Source organism: Metopolophium dirhodum, chromosome 6 (genome assembly GCF_019925205.1).
Source record: "Metopolophium dirhodum isolate CAU chromosome 6, ASM1992520v1, whole genome shotgun sequence".
Lineage (NCBI taxonomy): Eukaryota > Metazoa > Arthropoda > Insecta > Hemiptera > Aphididae > Metopolophium > Metopolophium dirhodum.
In genome coordinates, this window is record NC_083565.1 from 18,716,536 (window position 1) to 18,738,710 (window position 22,175).

Consider the following 22,175-nt stretch of genomic DNA (forward strand, 5'->3'; position numbering starts at 1 on the left):
GATGCAATGAAATCAACCCAGTATCTTTTGTTATATATTTCTCATCGTGTTTAAATAGTAAGTTATTCCAATCGATTATTTTAACATAAAATATATAGTTAACAAATTAATATTGAGAATAAGTTTAAAAAATATTCAATAATTAATAGTTATTTTTACAATCAGTTAGTATTTGAATACTTAATTACAAAATTATTTAAATAATAATAGTTGGTATAAAAAGAAAACAATTGTAATAAAATAAGATAATTATATTAGTCAGGACTTAGGAGAAGTATAATATTATGACATAGGTAGGTAATTATGAACAATTTATAATATTTGAAATACATAAGTGATAATAAATTATGAGTCAATAAATATAAATATTATCTAAAGTTTAGATTCTAAACAATAATTGTGTAAACTTTAGAATTAGTACCCATAACAATAGTTTATAACAGGGGTGACCAAACCGCGGCTCACGTCCATAGGCCTATAAACTATCTTATAAACTAACCAATTTAGTGTATAGGTCTAATGCTCACGTCTTAACATTTGTACTGTCTAATATAATAATAGGTATTATTCCTTTTCCTGCTTTGGACACTTATCGCAGGCCATCCATAGTACCTATATAATATTAATTCGACAAGAAACGACCAAATAGCGAATAATATTACTTATAGTATTTAGTAAACGCTTGTGGATGAATGCAAACTCTACATAGGTACGACAACACACACAATTTAGAAAAAACTCAAACGCGTATTATACAGGCACGAGGCACCTAAACATATACGATTTCCATCATAATATTATTGTATAATAATACTAATATAACAATATGATGTTATGCTAGAAATATATTTATTTTTTTTTTATCAGATTTCTCCTAACTGTAGAACCATAATTTGTTTTCAACTTCGTCAATTACAATTTTTGATTTCAAATCAATATTTAACCAGGAGAATAAACCTTATCTGGACTCAACGCTGCAGCCAGCCGTTAACATGATACTGCGGTACTATCAATTATTAACATTTAAGCGAACATCTCTACCTGCAGCGGACTGTGCGTATTATTATAGAGGTATAGGTGGTTATCTTTGGCCACCGGAGTGAAACCACGGTTCGGAACACCGGGGCCGATCGCGGTAAGCAATTAGACAAAGGATTTTCTCGAACGGAATTACGTTTGCGACACCACCGCTGTCCGTCACTGTATATTATTTTGTTCCATCGTCGAATAATGCGGCGTGTAGCACCGCTGTTTTCTTTTATTCAAAGGCGACAGCGATTTCGAAAACTTTTTCCGTTTCCGAACATTGTGGCGGTTTCCTCTACGCCGAAAATAAAAATGAAATAAAACGCGATTCAGCACCATTCGAACATAATGCAACCCGTAAAAACTCCCAATGTAAACATAATAACACCAGTGTATAGACTAACAAGGACTAAACGAGACAAAGTCCAACACGGGTTTTCGTAGTTCTTCGGCTTATATTGAAAATCGAAAATAAAGAATTGAATAACAATATTGTATAGTTCACTTAAATTGAATTATTACTACTTTGTGTATCCACCGTCAATAATACTCTGTACCTAACAATGGTAATGTTAGACTGCATTGATTTGATTATATAATATTTATTAATTTACGCTTGAAAATCGGAATAAAAAATTCACCTCCTTTAAGTACTTACATTAACTTTGTTTTTAAAAAGGAACAATGGTTAAATACTATACCTACATAATTCAATAGAATTATTATTTTTCCACCAACGAAAAGTAATAATTGTAACATTATTATACCTAAAAAATATAAAATTTAGATGAACATTGAATATTAATTAACTAATAAAAAGATAACAACAATATTTTGAAATAATATTTGTAAAAAAATTAAAATAGATAGCTGAAGTCTATAAAGTATTTTATATACAAAATTAAGACAGTAACAGTTTTTAAATGATAACATTTTACAAAGTTTCAAGTACCTACCTAGTATTGCCTTAAAATACTATTAATGACTTAAAATAAAATTGATTTATAAAGAAGCCATTTGGCAATTTTAAATTCCAATAATGAAACCACCAATTAATATATATACAGGAAATAAAAAAATAATAATATAAAACATTATACAATATTATATAGATACCCTCTAGCTAACATTATAGAAGATATGTAGATAACCACAAGAATAATTACTATATTAGATTAATAATGTTTATAAAAGCCAAAAGGTAATACATTATAGTGTTTAATATGTATACAATATTAAAATATTACAATATAATATATACTCACAATCAATGGCTATAGTTGAACCCGTGAAAAAAATATGTTTAGCTTTTGTTCATAAATATATTTATTGTATTTATTGTATTTATAATCAATGGTTTAGCTGAGACATCAGAGTATTTTCATCAATATTTACCCATAAAATATGAGGAGAACATTTTTTTTTAAGATTTCGTAAAGCATTATATTTTAAAAGAACTATATTTCGGATGATACCGAATAAAAAATATTATATTTAATATACTAGTTTACTAATATTTAGATAAGGTTTCGACTTTCGGTTATACATGTAGTTGAGTTTATTTGTTTTTCATAACTGTTTAAGAACACACAACCACAAGTCATGACACTATAACATATAATAGGTATAATCATCGGCGTAACTTGGGGGGATTAGGGGGAATCAGCCCCTCCATATTTATATTTAGCCCCCCTATGAGGTTTTACTTTTTAGCCCCTCCTTAGGCTTGTAGTTAAAACCCAAATCATTACGAAAAAAAAATAATGTGTAAAATAGTAAATTATTAATAAATTATTATATTATAATTATATTATAAAATATGATATAATATAATTGAAATTGTGTACAGTGTAGATACGTACCAAGTACAAATTTATCGTAATTGGTCATAGTTTTCGCGGAAGAAATGTGTGTATGTGTTTAAGGTAATAGAGTAATAGCTTATCTGCTTATTGCATATTAGCTTCAAGCTTACTTATATACCGTGTCCCGTATTCGTATTACCTATATTAGTTGTATCGCCCTTTCGTACAGGTTGAATACTATTATATTATAATCATTTTATTTTCCAATTCGCAGTTCTCAATTTACTGTGCGTCTGTAACACTCTCTGTGCAGATTGCAAAGTAGGTAGGTACTATTACAGACTGTCACAGCCGCGAACCGTTATTTTTATTTTTGAGTACGTATACGGTATATGTAAATACGTTAGATTTTATTTTATACGATTATAAAATTGTTCAGTATATTCAAATTAAAAAAATCAAGTACCTAGTGCTAAGAACGAAGATGACTTAAAAAAATTATGGTTTATATTAAATTTTGGTTTTATCGGACTTTTTGAAACAACTAAATTACAGTGAATCTTATAAGGGGAGTGTGGGGGGCTTTGCCCACACGTGTTATTTTACACTTTGGTTTCGTAGGACTCTAGCCCCTGTAACTATTCAATCCTAGTTACGCTCATGGGTATAATCATAAATAAGAAATAGGGTTTCTGTTCCGACAAATATTTAAAGTTTAAATGTTATTGAAACTGACGTATTTGTAATTTATTAAAATTGAATAATATAATACGCCTATACAGGCGTACAACGTAGCTCGATAGAAGGTGGTAACTACGTTCACTTGTTAACTTTACTTAGAAAATAATTTATAATATTTTCATGAACCTACCTACAAACTACACGAGTGTTTATATCTTTAAATGACAGAATTGTTTTCAAGAATTATATTTTTATAGGACTATACACTTCACATATATACGTTAGACCACTAGAATCTTGGATTACACGTTTTGGATATTATATACTTTTTTTCATTTTCTTCTGCTTCTATTTTTTCTTCTTTTGACCAACTTTCCCAACCGCATTTTTCGTATTCGACAAAGACGTGTCCAGCATTATAAAGAAGTACACGCATCCTCGGAGACATGCGGATGACGGCGGTACAAAGATACTACGACTTGGGAATAAAAGAAATTTGTATGGCAAAAAAAAAACAAATCGTGCAACTACAAACGCATTACGTGTATATGACAGCCAACAATTAGATTTATTTTTATTTATTTTCGCTTCATAATATTTTACTTGTTGTCCAATTTTTTTTTTCAATATTTATATTTTCTCCACATAATAATATTTAAATACCACGATAAAAAAATATCAGTTGTTGTTTGTGCACAATTATTATTGATGCTGAATCGAATAAATCAACTGTACGAAATCAATTTAGATACATATAAATTAATATGTTATATACTATGCTAAATTCCTCAAGAGTTCTCTTCATTGATGGTTTGGTGCAATGAAAAGAGGGGTTTTCAGGTTTTTGCGAACTTCTGCATAATTTGAGAAGTTGATCACTATATAGACTCAATTGTTAGTATATCATTGTAAGTATCACCTACTGGTGCTGTAGCTTCTTTGCTGATGAAGTAGTAATGAGTTAGATCAACCACTCCGGCCTATTATTGCTCGAATATGATGATTACTTCTTCTCTTCTTTTAGTGTCAGGTTGGTGTAATTCAAACCTGGGCAAGTTAATGATAATTTTTAATCGAGTTAAGTTAAGCTTAGAGAAAATATTTTAAAAAGTTTAAAGTTAATAGCCATCCTAATTTTTTTAACTCTGTTAAGCTAAAAGTCATATGGAAACTTACAATTAACTTATATTAACTTAAGTTGAGTTAATATTATTTATATATATATATATAAGCAGCCAGTAATATGGTTTAAAATAATAAAAAGTAAACTTTTATGCAATACCTATACATCATTAATAATATATTTATTATATTATTTATATTTATTTATTTATAAATTAATGTATCTTGGATTTGATTAACAGTAATTAGTTATGTATTAAGTTAATATCAATAAAAATCAGTTAAGTTAATGAAAATTAAATTAAAAAATGTAAGTTAAAAAGTTAAAATTAGGTAACTTAACTTTAACTTTTTAACTGGCTTATGCCGAGGCTTGGTTGTATTTATATTTATTTAATGTTCAGTTTCACATCTCCAAGTTTGTTGGAGAGTGGTAAATTAAGCCAATATTTCTGCCATTATTCCAATAGTTTGTAGGTGTGAGAGGACACTCGGTCAGATTCTTGTGGTTAATCATTCATAAGTCTACCGCAGTATACCAATAGTTATTGTCATACACTAAGCCAGGGGCAAACTATATTATCTTATAAAATTTGACATTACTAAACCGGTGAACTCATATTCCAAACAGTTGTACGATACCACCATGTCATAATTACTGAATTATACATGAAATAGACAAACATTTAGACGAATCTTATTATTAAACTATACTTATTTTTGTAATTCTCTGTTGAACCTCACTTTAGACGACAGTTTTTTTTACTAAAAACCTATGACGGTTTTTAAAACTGTTTATCAGTATAGCGTATTCGAAAACTTAATAATTCCATTATATTATGGATTTTCCATACAGTACCTAAAGTGGGATAAAGAAATTAAACGTACCCACGGTTAAGCATATTTTGCGGTCTATTATGACCCGACTAGGTCCGCAGTCGAAAATATATTATAAACTTCGATTTTTCCTCTCTCCTACTTCCCATCCGAAACGTCCATACGTGGCACCTGCGAGCTATTATTATCTCTTTATTCGTTTTTTTTTTTAAACTTTCATTTAAATTTTATTTTCCTAAGTGTTTTTACATTCACGCCCGCCGCTAAGTATCGCGAAGTGCAGTATAATAATATTATCTGAATAAACGAATGTGCACATCACGCCCTGCAGCTCGTGTAGTAGGTACCTACCGCGGCGTCGGAATAATAACAATATTGTGGTGCCGACGGCCACTGCTTTGATGTAACTGATCGAAATTATTCATCACAGAATAAGTAGGAATCGTTGTAGCGTTATCGGACACTCACTTTATCGATTTACCGCTTTGTTTCTGAAGCACGCGTATTATTATATAATATTATTTTACACACACAGTTGACCCGCACAATGCTTATAATACTATTACAAAACACGTAAACGAGTAAAATATTAATAATAATAAACTACGCTCCAGCAAAGGTACCTACTACGTATACGATGCCCCCGTGATTGTCTTTAACGATTTCAAACGGTCAAAGTATTTTTAATTTTTATTTTCGTCACACTATAACATTATACGACGCGTACCTCCCGCCTATTATATTCCGTTGGCGCGAACCATGTAGGTATATTGTATAGGTATTGTATTATTATTATTATTATTATAGTATATACACGTCGTCAAATCCGATTTCATAAAAACGCAGCTGCTGCAGTGTAGTACGCGTGAATAATGTTCTCCTCGAATCTGACAAGTACGCGATATTATATAACATTGCATACACGAGGAATAGTACGGCCGTAAAAAAGCAATTCATCGGATGTTCAAGTGGTTTGGATGTAAATAATATATTCCGAATCGAACCGTATTTAAAACGCGACCGCAATAATAATAAAAAAAAAAAAACAGTTTTCCTCTGGAACACAAATTAAAATTCTCAGCAAACCGTTTTCTCGGCGACAATCGAAATTAATTTTCAACCATTCATACGGTTTGTGGTTAGACACGTCGCAATCGTCAACCGCTGTGAAATAAAAAAAAAAAAAATAACAAAAACAAAAACGCACATTTATTCGAGTGTTATAAATGATTTATTTTCTCCCCGGTGAAATTGAATTGTATTTTTGCAAACAATGGTAACTTATTGTCTGTTGATTATTTCATACTGCGTATGCATTTTGATAATACATTTTTTTGTATATTATAATATAAACAATAGTATAATATTATTATTATTATTATTTTTAAATTAAAAATACGAATATGTTTTATCTGTTTGTGTATATTTTAAAACATTGATAACTCATAACCAAAGATATGCATATTGTATTTCGACACAAATGTAATTTGTTTCAAATTTAAAGATAGGCACTCGAACGAAAACGTTAAGAGGAATTCATAATTTGGCCCACTTGAATGAAGAAGAAGGCTTTCAGTGGCTTACACTTGGGATATGCATAGGTAAAATAATCCAATTTCAATATTAGTTAACTTATATAATATTATAGACTGTATGCATACCATGAACAAAAACTTTACAGACTATACACAGTTCCAACAACTTACACTAATTCTATTTCAATGTGATTATAAGCTTTTATTATATTATTAATGGATTTCGTGATGTCTAATAATACGTTCCATCGTTAGGAGTGGAGTACCTATTTATGGCACAAGGAAACAAATCGGTATACCTGCTGTCAGTATAGTTTGAATGTACGAACTATTTTCAAAATAATCTATTCAGAAATTCTATGGTACCATAAGTTGTTTTACCACCAAGTTCGTATACTATATAAGACACTGAGAATTCGAAATCACTCTGTTGCGTTCTCGTATACGGGTTTAATGACGCCGTCGACATGAATATCATCAACATACTGTTACAGATGCAAAATAATGATGTTACTTCCCCGGTTACAACAAATAAATAGACAAATCCACAAAGCAATAATTACATTATAATAAACATTTAACAACATTAATTCAATCAAAAAATTTAGTATTATGGAAGTATAATAAATATTATAGCTGTCAAATTATTATACCCTCAGTCGAAAATACTGTCTGAAAATCGATTTAGGCATTTGAGTTCACTCGTTAATATTCGTATCGTACAAAAGTGTAAAAACAGTTTTCAGTAACGCTCAATAATTTACCGATGAATAATAATTCGTTACCTATTGTAAAAATGTTTAACATTACCTATGTAAAAAATAAAAATGGGTGAGAGTAAAGGTTGTTTCTAATACTTTCTTCGGAGGTCCAATTTTTTATTATAATATTTTTAAATCATTTTTACTGCCAAAAAAATGTGTTTCGGAAAACCCCTAATTAAATGCACACATAAATTCAGAACCGATAGCTGACTTGCACAAAGAATCTTAAATTATATAAATTTTTGTATGTAATTATTACCATACTAAATAGAGTAAAAAATGAATACCATTTTAAATGATATCAAATTCTGGACTCCCTGTATATTATCATGTCTCATGAACTTTGGCAATTACGCGTATGGTGAAGTTTCAAGTTTCCCTTTTTCGTATAAAGTAAAAATGATCCCGTGGGGCTCAAAAACAGATAAGAAACCATAGATAAAAAGAAACTTAAGTCGGGCTGAGAGGAATAAAGCTCTAGAAAATATTCGTAGCAAAACTAGGTCAGAATTCTTAATAATACTGTGGGATTTTTTACCAACTTAATATCTGATGTTTAAACTTTAAACACTTACGCCTAAATGTATCGTTTACACCTGTTTACGAGAAAAATGTAATATTACCATCTACATGATTAATCAATATTTATAAATGTTTATCATAGTTTATGAAAGTTGTTATTTTTAATGTGAACCCTTTTCAAAATATTCATGCAATCTAAAAGTGTAGGCATACATTTAAACAATTTGACATTGATAAGTTATTTGTCAGCCGTTAACATGAAATAATAAGTAATTTATAATAAAACATTTACATGCATTTTAATTAATATCTTAACTCTTAAGCCATAATGTTATACGTTATAGTTGTATTATAATTATTTCATAAAATATATATTATGCTCATAAAAACTATTAAATTTAAGTTGTGAATGGTAGACATATGAAAGAGTTTTTGTATGTTTCACAAGAAGGCATATATTATTGCTCAATTAGAGCACCGTTTCATCGAGTAAATGTGCAATAATAATTATTTAAAAAGGTAAGTATATGATGACACTAATTATAATACTTGTAAATACTTGAATTTGTAAAAACATTTAAAAACAAAAAACTGAAAACCAACAACTAATTATTATTATTTATTTATTTAAACGCAAGTGTAGACTCATGCATGGTACAATATATAATATATTATATAATGTATGTTTTACTAGACGGTATTTAGTATTTTAAAAAAACGATAACATATTCATAATAAACTTATGAGTATATACTATATATACCACATAATAATACATTATAGAATAGTAATATTTATTATTCGACAGATTGTCCACTTAGAAATCCAATTCATAGCTATATTACCTATATTTAAATCAGAAAATTATATTTTGTGCATTTAAATTTAATTACTTATTTCCGATTTTTTTATGCAATCATTTTTCTTAAATATAAAAATGTTAATCAATGATGAGCATGGACTTTGTTTTTATGTTTGAAATCATGATCAAACGCTGACAAGTCATTCAACTATATTGTGACATTTAAAATAAAAATTCATCGTCATGGAAATTAAATATAGGTACGATATTATATATTATTATAATCTTGAATATCATTAATATTATTTTTGAACGTGTTTCATAACCAAACGGCATTATAGTGGCTTGAATCATGAACATAATAACATATTATTATATGTAGCAATAATATTAATTAATTCTAATTCTAGAATATTAAAACGACAAATATATAATATAATGTATTATACAATTGCTAATTTATTTATTGGATAGTTTTTACATCACTCATATTGTTATTTCTATAGCATATTATACTGAATTAACACAGGATATATTCGTAATAATAAAAGCGAAATAAAACTCGTTATCGTTTTTTTTTTTTTTACAAATATACGAGAAAAAACATTTTTAACAAGTTGTTGTGATCATTCATTGGGACTAAAATAATTCATTTTCAAATAAATCATACTGTCAATTAAAATGAAAATACGCAGATAAGAAATTATAAAACTTTTAGTTGGCAAACGTTGAAACGTTACATAGATTATTCCCAGGGAAAGTCAGCAAAAGTCTGATAATACAAGTTTTAAAATGATCCACTTTGGTGCACAATTAATGTGTATCGTCTTACACTTATTCGAATTTTACATTTACCTATCACTAAATTTTAAAAACTTAAACCAACAATAATATACGTAATTATATTATGTTAAAATATAAATTTGAGGTATGCAAATTGTGTATCGTTATAGGTTTACGCAAACTTATGAATGTGATAACTAAAAATTCTAAATTTTCTTAAGGAAGTTAGAAAATTGTTGATACATCTCAATTAATTTTGCAAGATGAATAAACTTAAATGTCATTAAAGTTTTCATATATTCTTATAAAATTATATATACTTATAAGTACGTTATTATTTATTTCACTGAATAATTTGCACTGACATTAAAACCCTTAAAATTAAACACTAATTTACTCTTCTTGTTGGAGTATTTTTAAAAGTTACTTTTATTTAGTATTGATAAATTATAGTTTCTGATAAAGCTTAGGGAAACGGAAAGGTTATAATTAACTACCTAGTAAACTTAAATGAAGAATAAATCAAAGATTTTATTGTTTGATATATTATAATATTCTTCAGTACAATTTATAACCTAAATAAACCTAAATCTTAATTAATTGTATTATATAACAAAAACAATAAGATACCTACTTATATTAAACGGGTTAAAAGTTAAAATTTAATTTTAAGTATGTTGATAGCTAAGAATTTCACATAGTTACTACCTATACATATAACTATATTATTATTAGATACTTATGTAAATTAAAATACATAATTCGTGGAATTTAAGTGTATCCTAAGAAGTTAAATATTATATTTAATATTTATACTAATTATACGTTTTAATAAGCTATAAACTAACTATTGAGAACATACTTGCTAAAACTTAAAGTACCTACTCATAGTAATCCAGTTAAGAAATCGTTGATATGTTTATTTTTTATTACATATTTAACATATATTAAATACTTAAGTACTTAAGTCACGTAATACTGTGTATTTTAATTATTTTATGTTGTTTTTTATTACACAAAATTCACTAACCTTAATTTGATCCCGTATTTCTGAAAATTTCATTATTATCTTAGCACTGTACAATACAACATTTTTCTAATAATATTATAAAATTATTAGATGACATGCAATTAAAATTTTCATCGATTTATAATTTTTTGGAAAAAATTCAGTTGAAATAGTTTGAATAGATACATAATATTTAGCCTAAAATATTAATTTATATGTTGCATTTTATTTAAATAAATGTTTTTTTATTGTAAATTATTAAATAAATTATCAATATAAGAACAATATTAATTGTATATCAAACCGAACCTACCAAGTAAGTTTAAACCAATTTAAATTGCTAGAACATTAAATATTTTCGTAAACCAAAAAAAAAAAATTAAATTAATTCTTATAAACACTTACAAATATTTTTATAAATAAGTTCAATGAAACATAGTTGCGAAAAGTTCCAGGTACCTAACTCTTTTTTTTATCTAAATTCGTTATAAAGTTTTCTTTCCATGACCATATTACAAATGTTGAACTTATACGTACATCTAACAAAATTTTTTTTTAACTTTATTTACGTATCAAAATGTGAAACTCGTTTAAAAGTCCAATGAATTTCTGAAAATAGCAATCGTAAATGCTTTAATAATGTATAAAAACACCAAGTATTTTCAATTTTATAAAATTTCAGTAGATGCAGTGTCAAGATTTATCAAATAATTTACTCTAGAACATTAATACTCCTTAAAGTGTAAAATATAATATATTTGAACAGTGATGAATTACATGTTTGTTTTAAATATGCATTATAATTTAACGTTAGAGTTCTTCTTTTTTTTTTCAATTTATTGGTTAAATCGTGTAAGCTTGAAGAGAATGAACGAAAAAAAGGTCGACGATTGATCTTAAATTCAGGCCAGTTATTCCAAATTATTTGGATTGTATATATTTTATTTTATTTTTTTCTTATTCTTCATCAAACGATCAACATTTGACTAACACGATAATATAATTAAATAGAAAAAAAGAAGCTCGATTTTTTTATTTTAAATGTTAACCCAAACTTTCATAATTATGTGTCAAAATATAAATTTAAATACACCTAGACTTGTATTTACTCTATACCTGTGATTTACAAGTGCATTTATAATAATTTATGTTGAAATTTAAAATAAAACTAATCAAAACTTTAATTTTATGTATATAATATGGATATATCGTTATGCAAATAAAATGCTACACAAATTAAAAAACTGGTTCAACCTGCAAGTTAAAATAATATAAAATGAAGTAATGAGAGCAATATAATTTATATTGTATTCACATAGGTACTACTATAATGTTTTAGTTTTAAAAATATATACCATATAGGCTATGTACCTATACCCTATAAAAATAAATCAATGAAATATTTTCATGTTCTTTGTAATGGCCATGAAAAGCACATTTCAAACCAGCCTTTACATTTTTATAACTGTAGTATCATATTATAGAAACTATGCGTCTATAAAACAACTAGCTATTAACTATTTGATACAATTCGATGTGACGTGTTATAAGTTTATAACCAGTCATAACAAAATTGATTAATACTATAATTTCAAAAACTACAAATTTTATTGTTAAATTATTAATTTTTTATTGAATTTAAAGCCATAATGTTTATTATTTTTGTAAACATTTAAAAAAAAAATTTTAATTTTTAAATTTTAAAACTATTTTATTTGATAATATGAGGTAGACAGTTAAACGTGAACCTTATTCAATTTTATCATATACTTTAATCTGATTTTAAATTTTATTTTATTAAATCATAAAATAGATTTTCCATTGTATTGAAATATCTAGAAGCATATTCTTGAAAATCATTGAAAATTTCGAGACGAGAAGATATCTCAGAAAAAGTGCTAACTAACAACTAACTATTCTATCTTTTAATTAATGAAAGTTAAAGGTTTGAATATGAAACTTAATGAGAATGTTTACTGTTTTGAATATTTTTATTTCTTTTTTTAACAAATGAATATAATTAATATTCAGCCGAATTAATAAAAATAAACATAATATTAAAGGTAAATAATAATAATTATGAGCAATGGTTCAATACAATGTATTATAACGAATCTAGTTTAACAATACATCACTCAAAAACGGTGATATATTATTTTCTATCGTGGCTTTCATAACAATATAATATTGAACTTTTTTATTTATTTACTTGTGGTCCTATTTTCCGCGAAAGCTATAACTAACAACTGAGCTAAATATCGCGCTTCAGCCCTTAGGAGTAAATAATATGGCCTTCGGGCACGTACGATTTCAAACAAATGGCGAACACACATAAATTCTGATATCGGTTAGGTAAGGACGAAGAGAGTATATGGCACCAAAGTGGTTATTAATATAATATATATTCATAATATATAGGCTATTATAGGATGGTATGTTCTGGAAATCGTTGTATATTAAACATTTAGTAAGAAAATAGACTACTATAAATTTCAGACATTTCATAAATAAATCATTACACGAATAGATACATGTACCATGCGCGTTTGTGCTGGGTAATTTATAATTTTATCATCAAGGACGGTATGTACGTTTTAAAATTGAATTATCAATGTGTTTAAAATGTTAAAACTTTATTATTCACATACGAATATACGATATTAATGTATTAAAATCGTTTAAGAGTATTAGGCATAAATTGTACGTTGGTAGGTACTTCAGTTAATTTTTATTTACTTTTCACATTATATTTTTGTTGTGTTCATAAAAATGTGAATTCCTCTATTTTTATTTTTAAATGTTCCCCACACAAGATTTTCTCCAAAAACGTACTAATATAAAACGGGGAGATAATTATTATAACAAACTTTTTAAATTAGAAAATTCTCATGGGATACCCTGTATAATATTTAAAAACTTGAATAAATAAATTTAAAAAAAGAATATAACCAAATTTTATGTCATTGCTCAAAATGTTTCATTTCGCACAAAACACAAATCCCAAGCTTGCCTAACGGCCAACAGGCACGGTGTACCATATAACTTTGCTGGTTCTTATCATTAAAATTCAAAGAACACTATTTTTAACTTTATAAAACATAAAATAACATCATATTCGTAAATAAGAACCTTATTTTTGGGCTGCTAACTATGTTTGCTTTTTGTGTTGAGGTTTTATTTTCCAGAGATTGAACTAAACATACTGTTTAACTATAACGTAACTTTGTAGTGATAATTTCACTTCATTCAATTTGTATTTAAAATTATACGAGAATTTGACTGTACGAGAATTGAATAAACCATTTTGATAAATGAACGAACATTATGTATTTTGATTGGTTCAAGTTTACTATTCACGCATTCACCAATCAACGTATCGAAAATACTTTAGCAAACGTATACATTATGCAAGTATACTCTTTAGTATTTCTAGTGAATAACATTGTAATGAATTGGACATATTTTAGTTTAGGTGTATTACACATCATATATTGTAATAATTACACACCGATTGAAATAATCTAATAAAACGCCACTCGCTCGTTTGGATTTAACAAATAGGCACATATAAACTGCAACATTCTGCACTTCAGATAATTTTGGCATACGATAAATTGTTTTATTGGGTAGGTGAATTGTGTATAATATATTGTTCATATATATATCACATGGGTGTCCCGCGATAAAATGGTCGCTAGCCGCTCATTATAATGAAAAATATTGTGAAGAGTATGAAAAGGAATAATGCCTGTAATTATGTTAGTAAAAATGTTATGAACCCCCGGTTTGGCCACACTTGATACATAATAATATTATGCAATACTATGTAATTTAATTAATATATGGTTTTTTTAATCGCTGTGAGCCAATAATTGCTAGTGTAGTAGAGATCTGAAAATAAATTGATATATAGGTATAATGGAAAATCATGCTACATCAATTATACACATTCAAATTAATTATTCTAAAGCCGGTATACTCGTGTGGATTTAAATAAGTTATTTTTTTAGATTCAGGATGGATCAAATAATATTTAAGATATAGTAACAATTCTAAATACCTAATATTTTATAGTTTATATTTCATATGCTTGGAATTTTTAATTTTTTTTATTTATATTACTCAATTAATGTTAAAGAAACTAATAATTATTTCATCCATCAAAATACGAATCAAATAAAATATGATTAATGGGTTTAAAATGAATTTATTATTTGGAAACAATACACGCATGAGTAGATATATTATGTTTTCTATCGGACTCAGAATGTTTGTTTTTCGTTAAAAGTTGTATTTAATTAATAAATTCAATTCGATTCTTATGAACATTTTTGCAATTGAACGATTTTAACGGATACAACTATTAGCGTCATAATGATTTGCGTTAGACATTCTGTATTTATTACATATAATATGCAATATTGGAAACTACTTATTTAAATTGAACCTATTGTAAAATTGTAAAGAATAATTACTATAACAGGAAATAATTTAACCATAAAAAAATCGAATAATTTCGTGATTACACTTATGTAACATATTTTTCATATTTTTTTTTTTTTTTGTTATAGACAAGAACAATGTAATTTCCAAAATCAATTTTGGGCAGTGGTTCATGCGACATGAGTATGTATGTATACATTATTTTAAGTAATGGACTTTGTGCATGTATGCTCGTATATTGCTTTTTCTCGTGATAAATCAAACTCATTTGGATAAAGTTAACATTTTAACACGGAAACTGCGGTTTACAGGGTCGAACTTGGTCAGTCGTATTGATTTCACATACACTTACCCCTGATGCTTGTCCTCCCTTCATTTCACAGTTCTCTTGCAACATGCTCAGCCAACATAAAACGGTTCATTGAGTATGGTAATGAACAGCAGCATTATCTCTTATATAGTGTAGTAACTATATCAGTAAGGTTGGCATTTTCCGGCCATAACACATATAACACGAGGGTATGAAATATAATTTCTATACATTTTGTAGATTAAATCAACACTATATATTAAACCTAAAAACAAATATCGATTTTCATACATGGGCGTTTAACATTATTCCTCTATTTGCTTTCCCTCCGATATAAAAATATAAAAAAAAACTATTTATCTAAACCACCATTCAAATAATAATATAGTGATTCAGAGGTGTACATAAATTGTATTTTAATGTTTACAAATCGGATATCAAATCGTTTTCAAACAATATTAAATCATGAACATCATAATATAAACATGAATCGTCAATAGTATAGGTACAAAATATATTCCATCGAATTGAGAAAATTTGATGTAGTATTAATAAAGAAGTATTGAATAAAGAAAATTTAAGTTCTTAACGATAATATTTTGAGTCCACATTATGTTGGAGTGAATTATTTTCATATACGTTATTCCCTCACATGTTACTAGTATGACTTGATTAATATTTTAAGTTCAATTTATTGAAATAACTCAACTTATAATTTAGTCTGACAAGTAACAATTACTAAGTTTATTTAATTTATTTTACCACGTCTCACTAAGTTCATTTGTTCAAGATGCTTCTTTTGACATATGATAAAACTTCCCATGACTGTTATTCCCCAACATGACAAATAAATTGCTACTAATATTTGACTTACAACACCATGTACCTAGTCACATGTAATTTTGAAAAGAAAATAGATGGACAACATTACTCTATATGGAGTTGTAAACCTATTAAATCATCGATTAATATTTTATAGAGAAATAAGTGACATAAAAAGTTGTTCATTTTTGTATACGTTTCGTTGCACCTACCTGCCTAGGTACTTAAAATATGTGTTGGTAATTCGACGCACGGCTGAATCGACTATATATACCTACGCGTAATTGAGTGTTTGCAAAAAATGTGTATAGTAGGTTTTTCTCCGTCGGTCGACCGAGTTTAAAACTACGTCTAGTTTAAAAACGTGTTAAATCAAGATGCAAGTCGAAATGCCAGAAGGAAATAAAATACACGTATGCACGAGTGCGCGACGCGTGTAAACAATGACGTAAAATAACTGCCTGGTTTATTATAATATCACAACGCTTATAATGTTGTATTATGATATTCACAAAATATTACTGTTAGCAGCCCCCCACCCCCTCGAAGTATCACGATTCGGTAGGCACATAATACATAATATTGTGCGTATTATATAGGTACGTGACGACCTTAGCAGCGATAGTGCTCGTATTGTGTTGTGTGCGTATAACGAGTAAACGCGTTATGAATTTGGACTCGCGGGGTGTAGTTCATAAATCACGAGATAATAATAATAATATTATTATTATTATTATTATTATTATTATGCGTTGTTATAATGAAGTAGACGAAGACGACAGCGAATCAACACACTCACAGCACGGAAAACTCATAGGTATACCTACTTATGTATATTAATATTTTACCCTAGTAAAGTCGTTTACGTCGAACGTTTCGTCGTACGTTCGCGCTACGTCATTTCCGCTGCGGAAAGTGTAGAATAATAATAATATTATAATATTATAATAATAAATTGTGTTATGTGATTGATTGAACGGTCGAACGATGGATCGGCGATGCGGAAACAGACACGAACGACGAATAATAACGCGAAGGAAATGATTTTTTTTCGCCTTCGAGTTGCGGTATCGAAACGTCATCCCCATTGGCATCTAGAATTTATTCTAAAAAATTATACGTCTGAATCGGTCTCCTACAATAACATCATCATCGTCTTTGGCAGATTCCACTGCAGAATTATTATTACAGGACACTATTTATTCTCTCTCACTTGTCGAATTAAAACGTTTCAATTTAAAAGAATTAAAAATGTCAATCCTTTGTATTTTGTACCGACGCCTTTTAACCGTTTCTTCTTTAATGTATTCTTCGTGTCCGTTACTTTCTGAAGTTTGCATTATGAAAAATTGTTTGCTTCGGTTCAAACTGCTTTTGAAAAATATGTCTACCGACTAAAAAAGGTTTTGGGTGTGCGGAATTATACGAGTTGCTGCAAAACTCAACGGAACCTCGCCTGACCAATTCGAACGTTGACATTATCATAAAATATTGGAAACCAATAATTCTGATATCGATTTTTGGACATGGGAACCTATTCTCGGAAACACCGGTTTTTTTCCTAGGGATGAATTTGAATAGTAATATGCTGTTTTTACACGCGAAAAAAACGCGTAACGAGTGAATCGCCTGGAGATTTTAGAATATGATATATTGTTGTTGTTATTATTATTATTATTACTGACCCTATCTGTATACGGTATTATGTTATTTTCAGCGGCGTTCTATTTTCTATATTTTCTCTCTTTTCGAAATTTTTTTGTTTTTTTTTTTTCTAGGTACTCGTTTTTATTGGCATCTTGGCAGCCGTTGGTCCACGTTTCCACCTTAATCCTCGGATTACACACCAAAACTACGGGCGTGCATTTATTTTCCTCTCCTTCACTCGGCGTGCCCCATTATCCAACCCTACATTTTTCTCCGACGCCACGATGTCTACCAATAATAAACACTTTCGGCGACGGCATCATTATTATTCCTACCCGTTCGTCGTTTATAGGACGCGTACAACGTTTACGCATCGCACTGTATGCACACGAACAAATATTTTTGTTCGCAGACATAAAACACAAATTGCATCTCACACCAAACGCAAATCGAGATACACTGCTAGGCAGACTTTTTTTTTACAGAAAACACGCTTTTCTTAAAACTCCATTCCGATTAGTGAAAGCTGGTGGTGTACTGCGCCGGTTTAACATTGTTCGTATTGAGTGAACTGCCAATTTAATTTCAAATGAAAAACAATAAAAAAAAATTCCATTAAGCGGTCCACCGTGTATCTTAGACTATTTTAATTTTATATTGTTTGCTTATGTTTCTACCCGACAGTGATATTTGGTTTTATTATATATTATTACAGCCAATCGAAAGTCTAGTTCCGTGTTAACTACCTATTATAACTAAATATTTATGAGACATAATAAACTCACATATGAATTATTGTTGGATATTTATAAAAAAAAAACGTCAAATACGTGTTATTATTTCTCACATAATAATATATTATACTCGTCGGTATATTATGACTAAAATATTGACTACATTATACACTACGCAAGTGTTAATTTTTTATACATTTTAATAATAGTACATAATAATAATAAATACCTACAAATTGTACAAATGTACAACATACTTTTTATAATAGTTATTAGTTTATTATACATCAATTATAGGTTATCGAAAAATGTATATCTATAATATTAGGTAGGTATAACTTGTAAAATGATTAATTCTGATTTTAAAAAAATGTGGTCAACTTAATAATACAGCGTTGAAAACATAATTATTTCGTCGGACTGCATCTATATATTCAATTATTTTTAACGTGACTGCTAATCATGGCATAAAAATGCATCATATATGATTTGTCCAAAAGTGATCAGCTCAACTTAATAATATATATATTATATATATTTACCATTTATATATTATATTTATCTTGAAAACTCTTAAATTCCTGTAATACGTCCATAATAAATAAATACAAGTTCCACACATTTATAAATTTAGATATCAATATAAACATTTTAAATTATTTATTAAATAATATCATAAACTAAATATCACATAAAAAATTATTATTAAGATAAGATATTAATTCATATACTTACTCGGTTTACAATATTTCTCAATTAAACAATTAAGTTTAAATCAAAATCGGTACTTTAATAAGCCATGCAATAAGGTTGTTAAGTCAAGTTAATTGTATAAATCCGTATAATAACCAATTAATATTTTCAAGATATTCATTCTCGCTCTGATCTATAGTAATATATACATATATATCTACAATATAAAACAGCGATACGCATCTAATGTTTGATTATAAAATATTAATACATAAAGTAAATAGTTTATGCTTCTATAGCAATTTTAACTTCTAATTTATTGCTTTACTGTCGTTTGCATCAAATGTAATACAAAGTCAATATCGTTATATAATTGAAATGATGTATAGTTTATGGAAAATGAAATTCTCTAACTCAAAAGTATCTTATAAAACAATTTTGTTTTTAATTATGTCAACTTTTATCAAATCCAAATATTCTATACAACAATTATACATAGTAATAATGTGTACATAATATTATATCCTCGACCATTTTGAGTATAATTATATTATACATTTAAAAAATGTTCTTTATTCATAATATCTTTAGATATTATATTTATAATAACAATTGAAGTAAAGCTTAAACGTAAAAAAATAAAAAGCCATCAGTACGTACCAGTGTGTCACATCATTTTTAAACAAAATATTACATTCAATAAAAATAAGATTTCAAACAGTACATTGTTTGGAGTACATTTAGCTACATAGTGCATTGTCTCTAGGTACCTAGTCTATATTACTTTTAAGATGAGTTTTAATTGTTGCGAAATGTGTAAACCATTATGTGTGAGGTTACTGAAGTTGTGTAACATGTATATACCAATGAATATTACACATACCTACATATTAATATTAGTTATTATCGTCGTCGTTGTCGTAAGAACCCTACTCCGACACATCCCCCCACCATCACTACCCAAAGGTGTACACGGTTGTATGTTACAAACTCGGTTTGCGATAAACCGCACATACCTGTATATAATATTATTACTGTTGTTCGAACAAAGGACCTAGTAGTAGTAGTAATAATTATAATAATAATAATAATAATAATAATAATAATGATATAAAATATGTATAGCTGATAAAGTACTTAATATACAGTTGATTCGGCGTCGGCAGTAGCGGTGCAGGTGCGACAAACTCGGTCCAATGTAGCTGACGACGGTGATCGGGTGAGGGCTGAGGCGATGGCGCGTATTATAATATGTTTAATATTAATAATAATAATAATGTAAGTACGAACCTATGGTTAATCGAATATTACACTTTGTGGCGCACGGAACACGTGGTTCCGGCGATGGTGGCCTAGTGCGACGGAGTGACGGTGAGAAAGAGAGAGAGATAGAGAAAGTGTGTTCGTGCGTGCGTGTGCGTGTGTGTGTGTGTGTGTGTGTGTGTGTGTGTGTGTGTGTGTGTGTGTGTGTGTGTGTGTGTGTGTGTGTGTGTGTGTGTGTGTGTGTGTGCGTGTGTGTGTGTGTGGTAGAAGAGGCAGAGAATTCGCAGATGTCAGGAAATAAACTCGACTCTCGCAAAATTTCCGCACGAATTCTCGAAGCCGCCGACTAGCGCGCGCCCGAGACTTCCTCCTCTTCCCGCATCACCATCTCGGCGACCGACGAACACGACGAGTCTACGCCTGTTTAGCGCCCGCCGTTTATTTTTTCTCGCGCTCCGCACAAACACAATTATTGCCCCCGGTTCCGCTGTGCACTTCGGTTTGTGGCAGGGAGACGTACGCAATAATTGCCCCGGCCCCAGCGAACCCAACTCATATTATGCAGTCGGTTAATTACCGTCACACCGTTTCCTTCCGACCGGACGTCCGGGCCGATCCACGCAATCTCCTCCGAAAAGAAACCATCGTCGAAAACCACAGCCGCCGCGGGAAACGATCGAGACCTCATCTGTTCATCGCCACAAGACCGAACACGTGTAGAGTCGACAGGCAGTCGTTATTGTTGTTATGATTGTTGTTGTTCTTGTTGTTGTTATTGTTGTTGTTGTCACCCGCTGTAGTTGTTGTTACCGCTGGTTTTATTATTATTAAAATAATTTATAAAATTTTCAGCACGACAATCCACAGATCCTTCTATGTGCGTGTACGTTGCAGTGTATTTCCAACACATGTTTATACCTAAAACTCGATTGTAATACCCTCGAGAAATTGTGTGTATAATAATACATAATATATATATATGCTCAATCGATATCGCGTGGCGTACAAAAGAAGAGCCCGGCACTTTGTGTGGTGCCTTTTGTACGCCGTTCTTCTTTTCATAAGACACGTACTTAAGCTCTGAATACCGCCACCCCTCAACACCATCACGAGCTGCAACACCAACAACGAGGCAAAGGAAGACAACTGAATATTCTCGAATATTACTCGAGCCAAACAAAATAAAATACATTTTTAACACCCATTTTATCGTAGAAAGACGAACTCGAAGAGAAAAAAAATCGTAGTTACCCATATAATAAAATGTTACGTTACGATACAGTATAGCTCAAATTATTATTATTATTATTATTATTATTATTATTATTATTACTTTAATCATTATTATTGTTTGTATTGTACGGGGTGTAATTGTAT

General features: G+C 28.9%; 1 protein-coding gene across 7 annotated transcripts in view; it reads left to right on the forward strand.

The window, feature by feature from the left end:
• The window catches only part of LOC132946784 (muscarinic acetylcholine receptor M3), a 91,603-nt gene that overhangs the window by 10,588 nt on the left and 58,840 nt on the right, over positions 1-22,175 (forward strand). For 4 of the 7 annotated variants that reach the window (XM_061016861.1, XM_061016862.1, XM_061016857.1 and 1 more), the window contains exon 2: positions 15,458-15,516. The exons of 1 other annotated variant lie outside the window; for it this stretch is intronic. The gene's annotated coding sequence lies outside the window, so the exon portion shown is untranslated. The remainder of the gene's footprint in view (positions 1-15,457; positions 15,517-22,175) is intronic. 2 more of the 7 variants (XM_061016859.1, XM_061016860.1) reach the window with 1 other exon arrangement.